Here is a 16014-nt window from a genome sequence, read left to right on the forward strand (position 1 = left end):
TTAAAGAGGAACAGGAGGAACTCTGCACCAGTCGGGAGGGAGAGCAGCTTGTACTGAAGGTGGAGACGGAAACCGTCATGTTGACTCCAGCTTATGAGGAAAGTGACCACAGTGAAGCAGAACCAACAAGTGACCACCAGCTCCTCTCTAACAACTCTCATGGAGCTGAGAGCCGAGACCAGAAAGAACATGGAGACTCGGGATCAGCTGGAGATGGAGAGCCGAAGGAAAAGAAAAGACATCACAGAAAAAATAAAAACTCTACCTCATCAGACATTCAACATAACACTCACCCAGGTGAAAAGCCTTTCGGCTGTGACACATGTGGAAAGACATTTAAGTTTAAGTCCTTGTTGAATGCTCACCTGAGAATCCACACAGGTGAGAGGAAGTTGACTTGTAACACATGTGGTAAAGATTTCAGGGCTCTTAGTCAGTTAACAATCCACATGAGAGTCCACACAGGTGAGAAGCCCTTTTCTTGCAACACGTGTGGGAAAGCTTTCAGCAGACGTACACGCTTGGTAGGCCACCTGAGAATCCACACAGGTGAGAAGCCCTATTCTTGCAATACATGTGGAAAGACTTTCAGGCTAAACAGTTCCTTAACATTACACATGAGAACTCACACAGGTGAGAAGCCGTTTACTTGCAAAACATGTGGGAAAGCTTTCAGACTACATGCACACATAGCGGAACACATGAAAATCCACACTGGTGAGAAACCGTTTACTTGCCAACCATGTGGGAAGTCTTTCAGGTCTAGCGGTGGGTTAAGAAAACATACAAGAATCCACACAGGTGAGAAGCCTTTCAACTGTGGAATTTGTGGGGAGGCTTTCAGGCTTCGTGTTCAATTGACATGTCACATGAGAACTCACACAGATGAGAAACCCTATTCTTGCCAAACATGTGGGAAGACTTTCATGGTAAAAGGTAACTTAACAGTTCACATGAAAGTCCACACAGGTGAGAAACCGTGCTCTTGCCAAACATGTGGGAAAACATTCCGGGATTCAGGTGGTTTGAAAAGGCACATGAGAACTCACACAGGTGAGAAGCCATTTACTTGCAAAACATGTGGGAAAGCTTTCACGCATGAAAGTACCTTAACAGCTCACATGAGAATCCACACAGGTGAGAAGCCGTATTCTTGCAAAACATGTGGGAAGACTTTTAATAAAACCAATAACTTAATAGTTCACATGAGAACTCACACAGATGAGAGGCCATATTCTTGCCAAACATGTGGGAAGACTTTTAATATAACCAGTAACTTAATAGTTCACATGAGAACTCACACAGATGAGAGGCCATATTCTTGCCAAACATGTGGGAAAGACTTCAAGTCTCATGCTGAATTGAATATACACATGAGAATCCACACAGGTGAGAAACCGTTTACTTGCCAAACATGTGGGAAAGCTTTCGGGCATCATTCTAACTTAACACGTCACATGAGAAGTCACACAGATGAGAGGCCGTATTCTTGCGAAACATGTGGGAAAGATTTCAAGTCTCGTGTTGAATTGAATATACACATGAGAATCCACACAGGTGAGAAACCGTTTACTTGCCAAACATGTGGGAAAGCTTTCAGGCATCATTGTAACGTAATACGGCACATGAGAACTCACACAGGTGAGAAACCATAATGTTGTCTGGGGAAAGTTTGTCTGATCTGCTCTGACGAGACACTGGATGACACGTACAGGAGAGTAGCCTTGAATTTACAAAATATGTTGGTGGTGGTTCAGTTCTAGTGTTTCATGCATAATTGCAGAACTTTAACTTTAACTTTAAATGAGCTACTTGAAGAATCCTCAGAGGATTAATATACACAGGAGAAATGATGAGCTGATGCTGAATGTGAACAATTTCCCTTTGAGAACATGTCAAAATATGTTTGTGTCTATCTTCATGCTGATTTGCCATATTTATTAATATGATGATTAAAAAGTCGAGTTAATCACTCTCATGTGTCCCACTTATTATCGCTCCTCGTGTCCTGCTTTTATATAAACAGTTATATGTTAAATACGTGTAGTTTTTACAGTAGCTTCCATGTTTGTAACCAAGAAGTTCAGTTAGTTCAAAGTAGGAGTTTAAAAATGAGTCCCACATTTCTTTGTGGAATTAAGCAGAGTAGATCTGCACCTTAATACAAGGAGCACACACACATAGTGTAAATACACTGTGTGAAAAGAGTGTAAAAATGGTGTTAAATATAGTTAATTAAATTTATTTAAATAACATCTAAGAAATGGAAAAAATAATTAAACGTCTCCTTGAGTCTGCTTAGCAACTGGAGAACATTTGTTGCCCCAATAATTTTCTTCAAGTTTAAAACTGTAGTCAGATATGTTTTAAACAAGTTCTGAATTAAATGTCTTCAGTCTGAAGCGGAATGAAAAGCCTCTGCACTTCCGCTGTCGGAGCTTTAGAGCGTGACACCCAGCGGAAGTAAACAGTAGCAGCTAGCAGCATTAGCTGGCTGTGTGTAATGAATGAAGTGAAGACGGTACTGAGTCACAGCGCAGCTCATTATTGAACGAGTAATTAAAGAAGAATGAGTTCAGTTGAGAGTTTGAGAGAGTTTGTCAACGAGCGACTAACTGCTGCTGCTGAAGAAATATTCAGAGTTTTTAAAACAACTATCGTCCAGTACGAGGAAGAGATCGATCGGCAGCGCGTCATGCTGGATCTCTGCTGGAAACCCCAAGTAAAGTTACACAGGATAGGTGAGTAAAAGTTTCTTATTTTAATAAGACTAATGTTCAGAGCCCTGGAGTGGAAACGAGAGGGAACGTTTCTTTTACCTGGTTTTGGTTCATTCCCCTCCGGGCCTCCGTAGTGTCTGAGTGCACGCGGCTCTCCTCGGTGCCGTTCTGGTATGAGACCTCTATGGAAGCAGAACAAAAGACGTGAAAAATTCCTTCAAAAAACAGAACACGCACTGTATGTGTGATGATCTTTCTGCCGAAGTGGAGAATATACCTGTAGTAAACACAACATGTCTCTACTCTCTCTGTATGTTACGCAAAGTGCGGGCAAACACAAAAACAGTCTTCAGCAGGATACTTTTTAGGTGAAGTTTGGCACATGTGTTTCTTCATTATGAACTTTGTCATCTGAGGAAAAAAAACGTTTATTTGTTGTTTGTGTTCATTTTCACTCCAGGGCTCCGTACAAAACAGAGGAGTTCAAGTTACATATACTCCCACATTTTTTAATATCCTGGTATAAATCTTCTCAACAGAACAATGCAATGTAACAAGATGATTAATGCTGTTCACCTAACTGTCAGTGGTTTTAATGTGGTGGCTGGTCAGTTTAAACTGGTCCTACTCTGTTCACATGTCTATTTATGTATTTACCATGACCTTGAGATCTTCTGTCTTTTGTTGTGTGTCCCTCCAGAGCTCCCACAGCAACATGTCTGTAAGGAGGAGGAGGTTCTGGCTGACCAGCAGCTCTGTAACCAGGAGAGGAACTCCAGTCTGGACCAAGAGGACCCAGAGCCTCCAGAGATTAAAGAGGAACAGGAGGAACTCTGCACCAGTCAGGAGGGAGAGCAGCTTGTACTGAAGGTGGAGACGGAAACCGTCATGTTGACTCCAGCTTATGAGGAAAGTGACCACAGTGAAGCAGAACCAACAAGTGACCACCAGCTCCTCTCTAACAACTCTCATGGAGCTGAGAGCCGAGACCAGAAAGGAGGAAAACATGGAGACTCAGGATCAGCTGGAGATGGAGAGCCGAAGGAAAAGAAAAGACGTCACACAGCCCAAACTCACCCAGGTAAAAAGTCTTTCAGATGTGACACATGTGGAAAGGCTTTTAAGTTTAAGTCCCAATTGAATGCTCACCTCAAAACCCACACAGGCGAGAAGCTGCATTCTTGCAAAACGTGGGAAAGATTTCAGGCAGCATAGTTCCTTAACCCTTCACATGAGAACTCACACAGGTGAGCGGCCATATTCTTGTAAAACGTGGGAAAACATTCTCCGAGTCGTCTTGTGAGAATCCACACTGGTGAGAAGCTGTTCCTTTGCAAGACCTGCGAGAAAACATACTCTGATCGATCTAAACATAAACATTTCTTACAGAGGGTTTTAAAAGCCAAAATTAATTAAAACATGGAGTAAAGAAAACAAGTGACGCTTTTCCTAATCACCCAGTGTATTAATACAATTCGGCATTGGTTTGGAGTCAGTCGATCACGTGACCTGGAAGCAGGGTATAAGATCAGTTAATTTTATCGGCCAAAATATGTTTTGACTGGCCACTGAACTGTTCACAGTCACGACCTTAAGTAACAGATTCCCTGTAGGAAACACTGAGCAGCATACACGTAATTGTTAATTACCCACTGATTGTTTTGTAGTAGGGAACTTAAGACGCTTCCTGACACAGCTTCGTCTGTGTGTGTGTCCTGCAGATTCTGAGAAATCAGCATTGTTTTTGTGTGATTGTGTATTTTCTTGAACTTTAATTTTCTATATCTCATACATAAATTAGCATGTGTAAACAACACATGTGCACTAGCCAACCTCACACCATTGGTGGGTGCACCATTTAAAGCTCGCGTCTACAATCCTGGAGAGCTAGCAACATTTGAAATTGCCCCACCCCCATCCCGTCAGTGCTCCGTCCAAAGCCACGCCCACACACGTGAACGCGCATCTGGCAGTGTGACTCAGCAGGGAGGAGATGCCGGAGCACGACGCACAACATCCGGTTACTTTTCAAAATAAAACACTCCGTGTTGACACCAGCACACAAATCTCAAAAGAAACAAACACAAGCTCTTCTGCTGATCCTTCGGTCAGGAACACTTCCTGTTGTTGTTTTTACTAACACAGACCTGTGACTGCAGTCGCGAGTGATTATGTGATTATCGCGGGAACTCCTCGGCCTTCTGAGTCCAGCTGTCTACCGTACTGCACCGTGGCGGACTCAAACCGCAGCCGGTGGAGACTGCCGGGAGGCGGAGCAAAACCGGGTCGGAGCCGCAAGGCAGCGGACCGTAACCAGTGGAAACTCATTAGCCAATCACAACACACAAAGAAGCTAACGTTAGCATTAGGCTAATATGAGCTACAAACGTAGCCAAGTTGGCAATCCTTACATGTTTCATGAAAATAACAAATCCCCCTGAAACAAAACAAATCATTACCTGTCCAACAGAAAGAGAGAAACCTCTGCATCACTGTCCAGGTCCTTCATATGCCCCAGCTGTCTCCACCACTCACATGCTGCACCCATGTTGACTCGGGTCTGTCTTCGTTCTTTATCCAGAGACTTTTTCGCTGCAGCCATTTCTGCCTCAGGATGTCTCTTCCTCGCCTTTTTAGCTGGTGAGCTGTTACAAGAAGGCTGGCTGCATTTTCTCTGCCATTGTAACCAAATGAACATCTTCTCCTGCAACTCCCTATTTCTGGAGGAGTGTGCTGAATATTTCCGGCATCAGCGAAACTTAACGTGTGCACGCGCGGAGGAGGGAGGGACAGAGGACGAGACATGGAGGCACCTGACCAATCAGAGCATCTGACCAATCAGCGCATCTGACCAATCCGTGCTATTCGGCTGAAAAGCACAGATTGGTCAGCTTTTTCTCAGTCCTGCAGCTGCCACAGAGGTCTGATTATTTTCCTTCCTTTTTCTGAATACAAAATATATTGACTAACTCTCAGGACAGCAGGACCATTTCACCCAGTTTAACAAAATGTGTTTCTGAACAACATTACAGACCCTAACTTTAAATGTTAAAATGCTTAAATGTTAAACTATACACAACATAGACAAGCACCAAACATATGAACTAAACAACAAAAACAGCCATATGAGATGCATTCCCCAGTTGCACGTCATCCTCAGACACAATTTCCATCTCAGACCGATGACGATCCATGAGTCAGTCGGAGTGCCACATTTCAGGGTCATAACTTGGGATGTCTGGTGATGTCAGTTGCACAAGTAGCAGGTCTGACAGAGTGTTTGCATTTAGTCTGACTTTACTCCTTTCATTACATTGAATTCCCTCTCTGGTATCACTTGAATAAGGTCCATCAAGTTCATTATGTCTGGACAGGTGTTTCCATGCACACGGCCAGCACCTGCCCACGTGAGCTTTTCAAACGATTGGTGCTCCATGAAAATCCTGGCCTTCAACATGGTCCACTGGTCTCCTGTTTTTTTCTGGGTTGGAGAGGACTGAGGAGAAGTGCTGCACAAGTGCATCGATTTCAGCTTCACCAAAATCTGAGGAAATAAAAAGTGCATTCAAATATGCATCATATTTGGTTTGTCATCCTGTTTCTTCATGATTACATAGATCTTAATTAATTAATTAATTACTTAACGGAGTTATTAAACAGGCAGAATATTCTGTTTGTCATCCCAAGCTTTTCTTAGTTTGACACCATATTTATTGATGTCCTGTACACTGGATGTTTAAACATAAATTAGGCAGCTACAGCTTGATCTCAGATTGTGCTACACTGAGCTTGATCTTAATTTGAACTAACCTGTTTGCTCCTCTACTGACTGTGGCCGATGTTTGAAGCAGGCCAACTTTGTAGCCTGCAGTACTCCTGTGCTTATATCCATGAACCTGCCTCTAGTACTGTCAACAAGCCTGTCAATCAGCCTTCAGTCTTTAGATGAGATGACCTGGTCTTTGGCTTTCCCAGTAATCAGGGTGACTCCCTTGAACATGTCACCTGTAGTTGTGTAGTATCTGTGTGTTTCTTACACATCCTGGGTTCTAAGACAATAGTGAATAGGAGGAAGTCAGTATGAGACGAGACCAGATGCTCCTCTTAGACAACTGCAGGAATGTGACAGTATGAGGGTCCCCAGGACCAGCAGCCCTGATCAGCCCTGAGGTGGGCATCAGAGATGAGCTACAGGAAGGAGCCCACACCAGAGGTTTAGAGCTGACTCAGCGTATACATTGTCATCTAAGTATAGAGAGACCATCCTGTCCACTTTAGCTGACATCAGCAAAGTTAAGTAACACATACAGGAGTTATTTCATAGAGGATGTGAGGCAGACCCATCCCTCTCTTCTTTCCCATTGGATAGATGTACCTTGAATCCACCAAAGTGACCAATTGGGAGAAGTAGGCGGTTATGGAGAGTAGACTTTAAAAAAGGCCCCCATACCAGAGAAAGGGGGGTGGCATTTGGTAGAATTCCTAAGATCGAAGGCGTAGGAGTTCTGATAGGGCAGAGGGCAAAACGTTTGGCATTACTTTGCCCTAGATTGGAGAAATCAGATGTGTGGCCACACTCTGCTCGGACGCTCGGCTAACTGAAGTCTGTTTCAATAAAGACTGTTCTATCATTCCACCCAGGCTTGCCGCCGCAGAATTCTTTTATAAACAAACTACACACCGACACCTTTGAGGAAGACAGCCCAGAAACCACAGTTGCCCTCATCTTCGGACCCTCTCTAATGAAATTAATCATACATCAGTAACCTTAACAATCACTTTTCTGATCTGTAAAGCATTTAACTGTGTGCCTCGTCAATGGTGATGTTGGATCTCTGGAGTGACTGTGACAGGCTACTCAGATGAGAGTCGAGGTCGCATAAGAATCCACAAAACCGCAGAATCCCAAAGTCTTTTACCATCTGAGCAAACTTCTTGGCCTTACACTGCTGCACAGACATGGCCCCAGCGTCACTGGATCTCAACTAGAATAAGACAGGATTGCAATGGCAAATCACAAAACCATTCACACTGATGTTTAAACACAACTTTATATCAACGTTAATATTTGAGATTTTTAGTCAGGCTAAAATGGCATTTTAAATTACATTTCAATGACAATAGCAATGAGATCAGCTTTAAACATAAAAGCCAACAGGTAGCATCAAAATAACAATTAAGTATGTGTGATTTTATCAGAATACTTTTACAAATGAGGGTCTAACCTGGTCTAGATGTTGAACAATGGCTTTATATCCTTGCAGCAAATGATCAACTGCTCTGGAGAGGTGGGCCAGCCATCCAAACCTTGGTGGCATGAGAGGGTTCATTCCTCAATCTTTGTAGCTCTTGAGCAGGTTAGCACGATTAAGAGGACTCACATGATGGAATGTGTACAGCCCTGACAGCAGTTCCTCACCTTGTTGGAGAAGGCTGATGCTCTTGATTGCATCTTTGAAATTGAGCTCAAGTCTGTGTGCCATACAGTGGACTCCAGCAATGTAGGGTGTCTTTTCCCTGAGGCGTGAGCCAACACCACTCCTGACTCCTGCCATCACTGCTGCACCATCTGTGGAGATGGCAACCACCTTGACAGCAGTGGTCAGTAAAGAGAAGTCTACGTGGTGATGTTCTCTGCATCAGCCTTCTCTACTGCGGTTATGCCTGCGAATGCTGTCTCCACTGTGCCTGCCACACATGTTCTGAAGTACACCATCTCTTCCTCTTTAACAGAGCTGTCGGTCGATCCATCTGTCATCATACCAATGTGGCTGGCTGCTTTGAGCCTATCCCGTAACTTTTCTCTTTCCATTTGTGCAATGTAATGAAGAAACACCCTCGCCTCTACAGGATTCCACTTGAATACCCTTTTGGTCATCCAATCTGAGAAATAAAGATAACAAGGGCATGATGATCAGTTGCAATCACATCCACTGAAACTGAAAAAAGGAACATAGACTATGATATCTTGTGCAGATCTACTGCTAAGAGCTTAGCTATAGCACATTTTTACAAACAGTTGGTCTCAAATTGCTTTACATGGCATCATAACAACATCCTCTGCACTTAGACCAGGTTGGTCAAAGTACTGTAATTCATCCCACGAGCCGTATTAGACCATCTGGCGGGCCGTATGTTTGACACCTTTAGATACTCACATCATCTGAGGAAAAACTCCCAAGAAAAGCAGTAACGAAGAAAAAACGGGCAGATGTTATCATGAATCATCTAAAGAGGACATGAGTAAATTTGTACTTACTGACACATCCACACGATGTCTGATAGCGGTCATGATCATTTAGCCAAAGCATGAACATTGCGAAAGAGGTTCTTCACCTTCGGGGCGCTGGGGTCGGTCATCGCCGTGAGTGCCTGCACCGTTGCCGTGGTTGCGATGGATCATGCCGCTGCCGTGGAAATCTGTGTTGCACTTATGTGAGCTTTTGATCTCTCGTGGTCTATAACAGATTGTAGTTGCATTGTGCCGACAACAAACGAGCACGAATGGCTGGCTGAGTACCATTGACAGATGTTGCACTTCATGATGTTAGCACTGCCGTTGTACACCAACCACTCTGTCCTCACCCCCATATCATTGAACCTGCCACTTTTTGTTAAATTTTCTTTTTGGCTGTATTCCTCCACAGCTCTCCCCATGCCATCTCTCTCCGTTTATAAAAACACCCGCAATGTGTCGTACATCTTTAGCCATTAGATTACTGTTGGGTTTAATGTCTTCTTCTTCCTTTACTTCTTCTTCGCCGCTGTCGTCAAGACAACTTGATACATTTCCAAATGTTGAATGACGGTAGACAGCGAGGGACAAATTTGAAATTTGAAATGCAATCAGTAGATCTGCTGTAGCTGTAAATTGTGTCTGTTTTACTGTTTGGCATTTATGTTGAAAGTTACATAACAAAGTTGGCATATTTCACCAACCTGCCAAGGACGTGTGAACTATATATTTTACTTGCCAAAATGTACTTTACACACATTTGGTGAGTGGCGTGTGCCAATTTTAAACCCTGCCTGGAAGCTATTGAAACTTTGAGTATTTCTACTTGTTGTTATTCGGCCTTTGTTCTGTGGGCCTCCATGCCCTTGTAAATGAGGGTTGCCTCTCAATGATCTCTGGAGGATAAATAAAGTCTGATTGGCTGATTAAATATTGTCTGTCTTTTGTTGTGTGTCCCTCCAGAGCTCCCACAGCAACATGTCTGTAAGGAGGAGGAGGTTCTGGCTGACCAGCAGCTCTGTAACCAGGAGAGGAACTCCAGTCTGGACCAAGAGGACCCAGAGCCTCCAGAGATTAAAGAGGAACAGGAGGAACTCTGCACCAGTCGGGAGGGAGAGCAGCTTGTACTGAAGGTGGAGACGGAAACCGTCATGTTGACTCCAGCTTATGAGGAAAGTGACCACAGTGAAGCAGAACCAACAAGTGACCACCAGCTCCTCTCTAACAACTCTCATGGAGCTGAGAGCCGAGACCAGAAAGGAGGAAAACATGGAGACTCGGGATCAGCTGGAGATGGAGAGCAGAAGGAAAAGAAAAGACATCACAGAAAAAATAAAAACTCTGCCTCATCAGACATTCAACATAACACTCACCCAGGTGAAAAGACTTTCAGCTGTGACACATGTGGAAAGACATTTAAGTTTAAGTCCCTATTGAATTCACACATGAGAATCCACACAGGTGAGAGGCCGTTTACTTGCGAAACATGTGGGAAGACTTTCACGCTCAACAGTAACCTAACAGCTCATGTGAGAATCCACACAGGTGAGAAACCTTTTACTTGTGAAACCTGTGGCAAAGATTTCCGATTTTCGAAGAGTTTGAAAGATCACATGAGAGTCCACACAGGTGAGAGACCGTATGTTTGCCAAACATGTGGGAAGACTTTCAAGCAAGGTGGTGCCTTAACAGGTCACATGAGAATTCACACAGGTGAGAAACCGTTTACTTGCAAAGCATGTGGGAAGACTTTCAGCCATCGTACACACTTAACAGTCCACATGAGAGTCCACACAGGTGAGAAGCCATTTACTTGCCAAACATGTGGGAAGACTTTCAGGTCTTGCGGTTACTTAAAAACACACATGACAATCCACACAGGTGAGAAACCGTTTACCTGTGAAATATGTGGGAAGGCTTTCAGGCATCGTGCTGAATTAACTTATCATGTGAGAATCCACACAGGTGAGAAACCATATTCTTGCAACACATGTGGGAAGACGTTCAGGTCTTGTGGTGACTTAAAAACACACATGAGAATCCACACAGGTGAGAAACCTTATGCTTGCCAAACATGTGGGAAAGCTTTTAATCGAACCAGTAACTTAACAGGTCACATGAGAACTCACACACGTGAGAAACCATAATTTTGCCTGGGGAAAGTTTGTCTGATCTGCTCTGATGGGACATTTGATGACATGTACAGGCGAGTAGCCTTGTATTTGCAAAATGTGCTGGAGGTGGTTCTGTTGCAGAACTTTAACTTTAAATGAGCTACTTGAAGAATCCTCAGAGAATCAATATACACAGGAGAAATGATGGGCTGATGCTGAATGTGAACAATTTCCCCTTGAGAACATGTCAAAATATGTTTGTTTCCATCTTCATGCTGATTTGCCGTATTTGTTAATATGATTAAAAAGTCGAGTTAATCGCTCTCATGTGTCCCACTTATTATCGCTCCTCATGTCCTGCTTTTATATAAACAGTTATATGTTGAATACTTTGTAGTTTTTACAGTAGCTTCCATGTTTGTAACCAGAAAGTTCACTGTTAGTTCAAAGTAGCAGTTTAGAAAAGAGTCCAACATTTCTTTGTGGAATTAAGATCTACTCCACATTTCTTTGTGGAGTAGATCTGCACCTTAATACAAGGAGCACACACATAGTGTAAACACACTGTGTGAAGAGTGTAAAAACTGACTTAAATATAGTTAATTCAATTTAAATGACAAGGAATGGAAAAAATAATTAGTGTTTTTGAGTCTGCTTAGCAACTGGAGAACATTTGTTGACCCAATTATTTTCTTCAAGTATAAAACTGTATATGATATAATCAGATATGTTTTAAACAAGTTCTGAATTAAATGTCTTCAGTCTGAAGCGGAATGAAAAGCCTCCGCACTTCCGCTGTCGGAGCTTTAGAGCGTGACACCCAGCGGAAGTAAACAGTAGCAGCTAGCAGCATTAGCTGGCTGTGTGTGATGAATGAAGTGAAGACGGTACTGAGTCACAGCGCAGCTCATTATTGAACGAGTAATTAAAGAAGAATGAGTTCAGTTGAGAGTTTGAGAGAGTTTGTCAACGAGCGACTAACTGCTGCTGCTGAAGAAATATTCAGAGTTTTTAAAACAACTATCGTCCAGTACGAGGAAGAGATCGATCGGCAGCGCGTCATGCTGGATATCTGCTGGAAACCCCAAGTAAAGTTACACAGGATAGGTGAGTAAAAGTTTCTTATTTTAATAAGACTAATGTTCAGAGCCCTGGAGCGGCCACGTTTCACTACATGGAGCGAACATACGAGTGTTTCCCTCGTTTTGGTTCATTCCACTCCGGGACTCCGGAGGTTCTGAGTGTCCGCTGCACGGCTGGGCTCCGTTCTATAGAAGACCGCGGCGAAACTCCGCTTAGAAAATGATCATTTTACACACAAAACGTTCTGAAACACGTGAGGAGCACTAAAACGCAACAGAAAGAGGTGAGTCTCATTCAACCTGTTAGGAAGATATTTCGGCAGTGATTTTGAGTCAGTGGGTCAGACGAGATGGAAGCTCTTGGAAAAAATGTACATTTTACATTAACAACAACTAATAATATGAGGAGCATTAAAGTCCATATAACAAAGTGTGTCCTAATCACCCAGTGTATTAATACAATTCGGCATCGGTTTGGAGTCAGTGGGTCACATGACCTGGAAGCTGTTGAAACTTCCTGAGTATTTCTACTTGTTGTTATTCAGCCTTTGTTCTGTGGGCCTCCATGCCCTTGTAAATGAGGGTTGCCTCTCAATGATCTCTGGAGGATAAATAAAGTCTGATTGGCTGATTAAATATTGTCTGTCTTTTGTTGTGTGTCCCTCCAGAGCTCCCACAGCAACATGTCTGTAAGGAGGAGGAGGTTCTGGCTGACCAGCAGCTCTGTAACCAGGAGAGGAACTCCAGTCTGGACCAAGAGGACCCAGAGCCTCCAGAGATTAAAGAGGAACAGGAGGAACTCTGCACCAGTCGGGAGGGAGAGCAGCTTGTACTGAAGGTGGAGACGGAAACCGTCATGTTGACTCCAGCTTATGAGGAAAGTGACCACAGTGAAGCAGAACCAACAAGTGACCACCAGCTCCTCTCTAACAACTCTCATGGAGCTGAGAGCCGAGACCAGAAAGGAGGAAAACATGGAGACTCGGGATCAGCTGGAGATGGAGAGCCGAAGGAAAAGAAAAGACATCATGGAATCACAAGTCACAGTGATTATGGAAAAAACTCATCAGACATTCAACATAACACTCACCCAGGTGAAAAGACTTTCAAATGTGACACATGTGGAAAGACTTTTAAGTTTAAGTCCCAACTGAATTCACACCTAAGAAGCCACACAGGTGAGAAGCCTTTTACCTGTGACATTTGTGGGAAAGCTTTCACACTGAACAGTAACTTAACAGCTCACATGAGAGTCCACACAGATGAGAGGCCACATTCTTGCCAAACATGTGGGAAAGGTTTCAAATCTCATGGTGATTTGAATCAACACATGAAAACTCACACAGGTGTGAAGCTGCATTCTTGCAAAAAATGTGGGAAAACTTTCCGAAGTTTGAAGAATTTGAAAGATCACAGGAGAATCCACACAGGTGAGAAGCTGTTCCTTTGCAAGACCTGCAACAAAACATTCTCTGATCGGTCTAAACATTTCTGAACTTGTTTAAAACATTTCTCACAGAGGGTTTTAAAAGCCAAAATTTAAGAAAACATGGGTTAAACAAAACAAATGACACTTTTATTGATCACCCAGTGTATTAATACAATTTGGCATTGGTTTGGAATCAGTGGGTCACATGACCTGGAAGCTATTGAAACTTTCTGAGTATTTCTACTTGTTGTTATTCAGCCTTTGTTCTGTGGGCCTCCATGCCCTTGTAAATGAGGGTTGCCTCTCAATGATCTCTGGAGGATAAATAAAGGTTGATTGGTTGATTAAATATAGTCTGTCTTTTGTTGTGTGTCCCTCCAGAGCTCCCACAGCAACATGTCTGTAAGGAGGAGGAGGTTCTGGCTGACCAGCAGCTCTGTAACCAGGAGAGGAACTCCAGTCTGGACCAAGAGGACCCAGAGCCTCCAGAGATTAAAGAGGAACAGGAGGAACTCTGCACCAGTCGGGAGGGAGAGCAGCTTGTACTGAAGGTGGAGACGGAAACCGTCATGTTGACTCCAGCTTATGAGGAAAGTGACCACAGTGAAGCAGAACCAACAAGTGACCACCAGCTCCTCTCTAACAACTCTCATGGAGCTGAGAGCCGAGACCAGAATGGACATCACGGAAGCAAAAGTCACAGTGATAATGCAAAAAACTCTACCTCATCAGACATTCAACATAACACTCACCCAGGTGAAAAGTCTTACAACTGTGACACATGTGGAAAGACTTATAAGTTTAAGTGCCAACTGATTTCACACCTAAGAATCCACACAGATGGGAAGAAGTATTCTTGCCAAACTTGTGGAAAGACTTTCAGGTCTCACGGTGAATTGAATAATCACATTAGAATCCACACAGGTGAGAAGCCGTTTACTTGCAACACGTGTGGAAAAGCTTTCAGCCAGCGTACACACTTAACAGTCCACATGAGAACTCACACAGGTGAGAAGCCATTTACCTGTGAAATTTGTGGGAAAGCTTTCACACATCTGAGTACCTTAACAGGTCACATGAGAACTCACACAGGTGAGAAGCCCTTTACCTGTGAAATATGTGGGAAGGCTTTCAGGATTCGTGCTTCATTAACAGGTCACATGAGAACTCACACAGGTGAGAAGAAATTTACTTGCAAAACATGTGGGAAGGCTTTCAGTGCACGTGGACACTTAAAAACTCACATGAGTACTCACACAGGTGTGAAGCCCTTTTCTTGCAACACATGTGGGAAAGATTTCAGGATTCGTTCATACTTAACCGTTCACATGAGAATCCACACAGGTGAGAGGCCGTATTCATGTAAAACCTGTGGGAAGACTTTCAAGCAACAGAGTGCTCTAGAATATCACATGAGAATCCACACAGGTCAGAGGCCATATTCGTGTGAAACATGTGGGAAAAAATTGCGTAATTCATCTAATTTGATTAGGCACATGAGAATCCACAAAGGTGAGAAACAGGTAAGACCTGGAGAAAGTTTGTCTGATCAGGTGAAAAGATGTTTACTTGCAAATCATGTGGGAAGACTTTTAAGCAAACCGATGCCTTAACAGCTCACATGAAAACTCACACAGGTGAGGAACCATAATTTTGCTTGGACAAAGATGCTCTGATCAGTCTGCTCTGAAGAGACATTTGATGACATATACAGGCAAGTAGCCTTGCCTCAAGTTCTAGTGTTTCATGCATAATTGCAGAACTTTAACCTTAAATGAGCTACTTGAAGAATCCTCAGAGGATCAATATACACAGGAGAAATGATGAGCTGATGCTGAATGTGAACAATTTCCCCTTGAGAACATGTCAAAATATGTTTGTTTCCATCTTCATGCTGATTTGCCGTATTTGTTAATATGATTAAAAAGTCGAGTTAATCGCTCTCATGTGTCCCACTTATTATCGCTCCTCGTGTCCTGCTTTTATATAAACAGTTATATGTTGAATACTTTGTAGTTTTTACAGTAGCTTCCATGTTTGTAACCAGAAAGTTCACTGTTAGTTCAAAGTAGCAGTTTAGAAAAGAGTCCAACATTTCTTTGTGGAATGAAGCAGAGTAGAGCTGCACCTTAATACAAGAAGTACACACATAGTATAAACACACTGTGTGAAAAGAGTGTAAAGATTGGTCTGTAGAAAGCACTAAAGAAACTGAGTAGATATAATATAAAACATTTGTAGGAAATAATCAGAAATTTGCTAATGACTTACAAAACGAGTACAACGATTGTTGTACTAACTGATTAACTAACCCTAACCCTTTTAAACTTAATTCACTACATGCTGTAATTGACTTGAGGATATTCTGTACTATATATAAATATGACCAAGATCTCACAAAACATTAAACTTTAAAGACAGAGGGGTTCAACTG

General features: G+C 42.9%; 1 pseudogene; it reads left to right on the forward strand.

Annotated features, from left to right (window-relative positions):
• Window positions 1-298: 298 nt before the first annotated feature.
• On the forward strand, window positions 299-15522 carry LOC119030262 (annotated as a pseudogene).
• The last annotated feature ends 492 nt before the right edge of the window (window positions 15523-16014 follow it).

The sequence above is a fragment of the Acanthopagrus latus genome, chromosome 12 (assembly GCF_904848185.1).
Source record: "Acanthopagrus latus isolate v.2019 chromosome 12, fAcaLat1.1, whole genome shotgun sequence".
Taxonomy (NCBI): Eukaryota; Metazoa; Chordata; class Actinopteri; order Spariformes; family Sparidae; genus Acanthopagrus; species Acanthopagrus latus.